The following is a 6,420-nucleotide window of genomic DNA, read 5'->3' as shown; positions in this document are numbered from 1 at the left end:
TAGTGTTTTTTTGTTTGTTTGTTTTACAAAAAAAATTAAAAATTTTGTTTGGCTTAAGAATTATCAATAGTGATTGTGGGGAAAGTTAAGAATTTAAAAATTCTGGGCGGAAACCAGAGCTCTACATAGAACCCTTAACCCCCTTCATTTGGAGGTTTGTTTTTGTTTGTTTGTTTTTGATTCTGGGACTTTTTCTCTTTGCTTTTGTTATTCTTTTTTAATAATAATAATCCATTTCAATCAGACAACTCATGCAGTAGAGAATGCTCTATTTTCCATATTTCGTTTAGTTTGGCATAAGGCTCCATTCAGATACAATAAAACAAGATCCCCAAAGAAAACTTCGGGTATAAAACTACCTCTAACAGAGCTCACAGGTGGAAGCCGGGGAGGAGGGTGGGTCAACAAACACAGCACTCGCGGAAATGGAGGGAGAGGGCATAGAGCGCACACCTGGTTCTAAAGTAAGACGCGGAACGGGTGAGTTTATTGAGCTGAACCGCCCGCAGGGAGGAGTAAACGCACTGCTGAGCTGCCTGCCTGAAATTCTCCCATTTTATTTATAAGCACCTTTCAAGGAATCCAAGGACATTGTACAAAACAAAGGTAAAAAATATCATTAAAAGCACAATAAATAGAAATTGACACAAAATCAAAAGTGAATCGAGATGAGAAGGCAGAATTAAACAGATGAGTTTTGATTTGAAAGTTTGTAAAAAGTCTATGTAATGCAGGTCAGGAGGGAGGGAATTCCAGAGTTTGGGAGCCGAGCAGCTGAAGGTTCGGCTTCCCATGGTAACGATTCGGGCCGGAGGAAGAGAGAGCTGAACAGAGGAGGAGGACCGAAGAGAACGAGAGGAGGTATTGATATGAAGTAGGTCGGAAAGATAAGGAGGAGCCGGGTTATGGAGGGCCTTAAGTGTAAACAGGAGGAGTTTTAATTTGATTCTGGAGGTTATGGGAAGCCAGTGCAGCTGGTGGAGAATCGGGGTGATATGAACAAAGGATGGGGTTCTGGAGATGATACGGGCAGCTGAGTTCTTGACCAGTTGAACCTTAATGAGGGTGTGGTATATCTGAGCCACTATCGCACTGGTGCTCACGGCTTCTTCCTGAGCTGCCAGGATGAAGGCTTCAGTGCTGTCCTGGCCAGCCCTTTCCAGCCATTGGTAGGACTTCTTTTCGTCAGCCACTTCAGTTAATTTCCGGTGGTACATCCCATGCAGGGGTTTGTCCTCCCATGAGAATCTGTCCTCCAGCACTCCATCCTCTGCTCTCCATTGCTTGAGACATTCACTGAGCACACTGTCAGTTGGGGCCTTGAGCTTGATGTATTCATGCATCTTAGATGTTTCATCCTATAGTAGCTTCCATGCTCACTAGTCCTCGGCCTCCTTCCTTGCGGCTAGCGTACAGTCTCAGAATACTGGATTTGGGATGGAACCCTCCGTGTATGTTGAGGAGCTATCGTGTCTTAACATCCGTGGTCTGTCTTTCTTCCTTTGGCCATCTTATTATTCCTGCAGGGTATCTGATAATTAGCAGTGCGTAGCTGTTTATTGCCCGGTTCTTGTTCTTGCCATTAATAATAATAATAATAATAAATTGTATTTGTTAGGCGCCTTTCAAGGAACCCAAGGTCGCCGTACATAAAAGTGAAAATAAAAATAAAATAAAAGCAATCAAATGCACAATAAAATATACATATAAATAGGCCAGAAATAGGAAATTATCTGAGGGAATAGGCGAGTTGGAAAAGATGAGTTTTCAGTTTTTTGGGGAATTGTGAGATAGACCCGATGTTTCAAAGGTCCGGAGGCAGAGAGTTCCAGAGCCGGGGGGCAGAGCAGCTGAATGCTCTGCCCCCCATAGTGACAAGGCGAGCAGTGGGGACATCCAGATGAAGGGAGGAGGAGGATCTGAGGGTACGGGTGGGAATGGCCACATGAACAAGATCTGATAAATATGATGGAGCAAGGTTGTGGATGGATTTAAAGGTCAGAATAAGTATTTTGTATGTAATCCGGTGTGTGATTGGTAGCCAGTGGAGCTGCTGCAGAACAGGTGTGATGTGTTGGGTGGAAGGTGTTTGAGAGATTATTCTGGCAGCTGAGTTCTGAACATACTGTAGTTTTCGTAGAGTTTTTTGTGGTAAACCAAAAAGAAGGGAGTTGCAATAATCCAGACGGGAAGTGACAAGACTGTGCACCAGAACGGCTGTGGAATGCGGACTGAGGGAAGGGCGAAGACGACGGATGCTGCGAAGGTGGAAATAGGCAGACCATTGAGCTGGCTTCTCAGGACTTGCCTTACTCGTTGGAGGTATTAGGCTGTTGCAGCTTTCCTTGTTGCCTGTTCCAGGTTGCCCTTTGCCTGCAGAATTCCAAGGTACTTGTAACTGTCCTCAATGTCTGCTATTGTTCCTTCTGGGAGTGAGACCCCTCCTGTGTGGACTACCTTGCCTCTCTTTGTCACCATCCGACTGCATTTCTCGAGCCCGAATGACATCCCAATGTCAGTACTGTAGATCTTGGTAGTGTGGATCAGGGAGTCAATGTCACGCTCGCTCTTAGCATATAGCTTGATGTCATCCATGTAGAGGAGGTGACTGATGTTGGCCCCATTTCTGAGTCGGTATCCATGGCCAGTCTTGTATATTATTTGGCTGAGGGGGTTCAGACCTATGCAAAGCAGCAGTGGGGACAGAGCGTCACCTTGGTATATCCCACAGCTTCCTATGAAGGCTCTTAGAGTCCTGTTGATGTTGTACAGCTCCAAGCATTCAATGAGGACTGGTTATTGGGCGGTAATTGGATAGGACTGCATCCCTTTGAGCAATCCTTTTGGATCAGGATCCATTGTTGGTGAGTCCCATCTCTTAGCAGCTGGTTCATTTGTGCTCCCAGGCACTCATGGAGTGCAGGGAGTTTCTTTAGTCAGCATGCAGTTGTGCTACCTAAATTTTTTTTTCTATATGTCTTTTAGCTTGTTTACTTTTCTGTAAACATTTATTTTTATTTAGTTAACTAAAGTAAAATTAGTAAACAATGTATTGATAGTTTTTAAGTTTGTCACTTCAAAGTTTGATATGTTCCTCCTTTTTTCTTTGTAAAAATGTTTAAATCTTTCCTGTTCTTTGGGCATTTTCTGTAAATTTTTACCTGTAATAGGTTAAATTATAATTAAAAACAAATGTATTGACAGGTTTTATGTTTGACACTCAACGTTGGGCATTTTCTCCACTTTCCTTTTTCTCCTATAAATGTTATAATTCTTGACGTTTCTTGGGCTGTTTTCTGTAAATAGTTAGTTTTATTTAGTGAAAGAAAGGTTAGTTTGGGGTTTTCTCTAAGAGCTCTGGTTTCCCACCATAGTAGGTACAGTCTAAACTTTTCTTTTATTCTTTTCATTTTTCCAACTCGTGCTACACAAAGTGCATTACATAAAAACATAAACACTTCTTTTTTTAAAAGACAAGAAATTTAACAAATATTTTGTCTAAACCTGTGCAATACCCCCCTAACCACATAAACACACACACAAACACACACACGTGTGAATCATAAAATGATTCACTAGACTGATGCAATGCAGAAATCTGGCTTTGTGCTGAAGTGGGGAAACAATATTTTGGGGACATGTCCACATCAGATCAGTGACCCCCCTTACTCAAGTTCACAAAATACACTACCACAGGACCCCCCCCGGATCTAAACAAAAGAGCTAGACCTGGGAGATCCCATTGCAGCGACCCCGTTCACTGAGAAGGATCTGTCACTGATGTGGAGGATTCCTCTGAGGAAAACACTGGAGTTACAAATCAAATGTAAAAGGAATCAAGTAAATAAAAGTTAAAACAGATAAATAACCAGATAAGTAAATAAATAAACTTTAAAAGACAGATACAAATCATTAAATGTGAATACAAATTGTATCAAATTAGAAAAAAAGAGACCGTAAAATAATTAAGATATCAAAGAAATTCAACTAAAAGCTAGATTGCCTGCTAGATCCTGCTGCACACTTGAGTCCATCGAGGAGGTGGCGGACAGGAGGATGTTAGCTAAGCTGACATCCATCATGGATAACCCCTCCCACCCCCTACACCAAACTGTAGAGGCACTGACCAGCTCCTTCAGCACAAGACTGTTACACCCTCAGTGTAAGAAGGAGCGCTACCGCAGGTCATTCCTCCCCACAGCCATCAGACTGTACAACACCGTGTCAAAGTGACACTCCACGGTCCCAGGGGTGTTTTTCTGTTTAGTCATTGATTCATTTACTTTTGTTGTAGTTGTTGTTTTTCAATTTTAAATTGTTTTTTGTTCCTGAACAGTTGTTTGTTTTTGTTCTTGGTGTGAACTTCATTAGTTATTTCTGTATTTTGAAAAAAATTGTAATGTTTTTTTACAGTATACATGTTTTGCAGACCGCATGTTTTTTACACTTTTGCAGCTGTATTTATTTAATATTTATTTCTTTATTTAATAAGATTCTCATTTTTGATAATAATTTTTCATAATAATTTTAGTAATATTTTTAATTATCTAATATAAATGTAATTTGTGATGTCCTTTATTGATGTTATATTATATAGATTATTTCTGAATGTCGTGTTGCTGCCACAGATAAATGAAATTTCCCCATTGTGGGATTAATAAAGTCATCTATCTATCTATCTATCTATCTATCTATCTATCTATCTATCTATCTATCTATCTATCTATCTATCTATCTATCTATCTATCTATCTATCTATCTATCTATCTATCTATCTATCTATTTAAAAAGTTGGTCTTGAGCCGTCCTATAAAAACAGGAACAGTCTCTGCGGCTCTGAGGCTGTCTGGGAGGCTGTTCCACCAGAAAAACTGAATGAGGCCTCGCCGTATGTTTTAGTTCTGACTTTTGGGATAACCAAAGGGCCTGTATCAGAGGAACTGAGGGTCCCAAAGCGCTCATACCTTAAAGCATATCAGATAAAAAAGACACAAAAACAATTAAAAACCATAAAAACGTTTATAAACCAATAAAACAACTTTTGATCAATTTTGAATTGCACAGGGAGCCAATGCAGTGATTTTAAAATCGGAGTAATTCTTTTCATTTGGAAGAAAAATGTATTGTGTTGATTTTTAACATAAACAAACTTTAATTAAATTTTAAACAAGCTAAAAAGAATTAAATGTAATGTGATATCTGAAAAATATATATATATATATATATATATATAAATTGTGAAGGTTTCAACAAATAATTTTGGATGGTTTAGCTTTTCTTTTCCTCTTACTTTAGTTTTGAAACCTCTGGTAAAATATCAGAAACTTAATTTGATTTTTTTTTTCAATTGCCAAAGGAACATTCACATAAATTGTAAAAGTGGATCAAAAATATGTATTTCTACTTTCATTCAGTTTCTACTTAATTCAGTTAATCATTTATGTCTTTATTGCATTTTTGATAAAAACTCTATTTGTATTTTGAGATTCTTACATTTTCTAAAAGGTGATTTGGAGGCAAACAGATGTATTTTATGAAACGGAGTTATTTCTGATTAGACCACATATTTAGGCAGTTACTAAACCAGGAAAGCTGTTTTCTTTCAAAGGTTTAGTGATCTGAAATGCATTTCTTCATCTCCTCTAGAGAAAGCTGAAATGTTATCTTCCATGTGGGACACCATCCATCAAACAGGACAGAAAAATGACTACATTATTGTTTAACTTTCACTGTTCCTTTGATTTAATCAACAAATATCCCTTTTTTATTTTATATTCTTGAAGTTCATGAAAGGCGTCCCTAAATAAAATGGTGGAAACAGCAGCAAAAGATGAGAGGAGGAAGATGAGGGTGATGATCAAATATAAAGGCTCAACAGCTTTAGTGTCTGATGGAAAAATACTGTTTCCTGAAGAAAAAATATTCTTAATGGTTACAATAAACTGTGTTCTATAGGAAAATGTGTTTAATAAATATAGTTCAAACCTTTTTTACCTCTTCTTTGAAGTGTCTGATGACTGCATCAGATGTTTCTGTAGCAAAGGAATTCACTTTATTTGTTTTCTTTGGTTTGCTTTTTTTTTTTTAAATCCTGAGGGCGCCATAATAGAAAAAACACTTCGGTGTCCACATCCTTCACACTGTGAACAGCGACGCTATGGGCCCTTCAGCCGCTTACCTGGAGGAGAAGGAGCACAGCAGACGCTTTAGGCTGAGAGGTATTGATGGCACACTGTGGATTCTTCTGCGTGTTTGTTCAGATTTCAGCTTTTATTGCACAAACAGCCACAAATCAAAGCTATCCGGCTGCCCTGCGTCCAAAACTCTCAACTTTGCCTCTGATTTGTGTGAGTTTTGGTCATTTGTGTCCTCCCTGAGAGAATAAAATCCCCTGCAGAGATGCTGGTCCCGCCCCATCAG

The sequence above is a fragment of the Oryzias latipes genome, chromosome 8 (assembly GCF_002234675.1).
Source record: "Oryzias latipes chromosome 8, ASM223467v1".
NCBI lineage: Eukaryota > Metazoa > Chordata > Actinopteri > Beloniformes > Adrianichthyidae > Oryzias > Oryzias latipes.
This window is presented reverse-complemented; position numbering follows the sequence as displayed.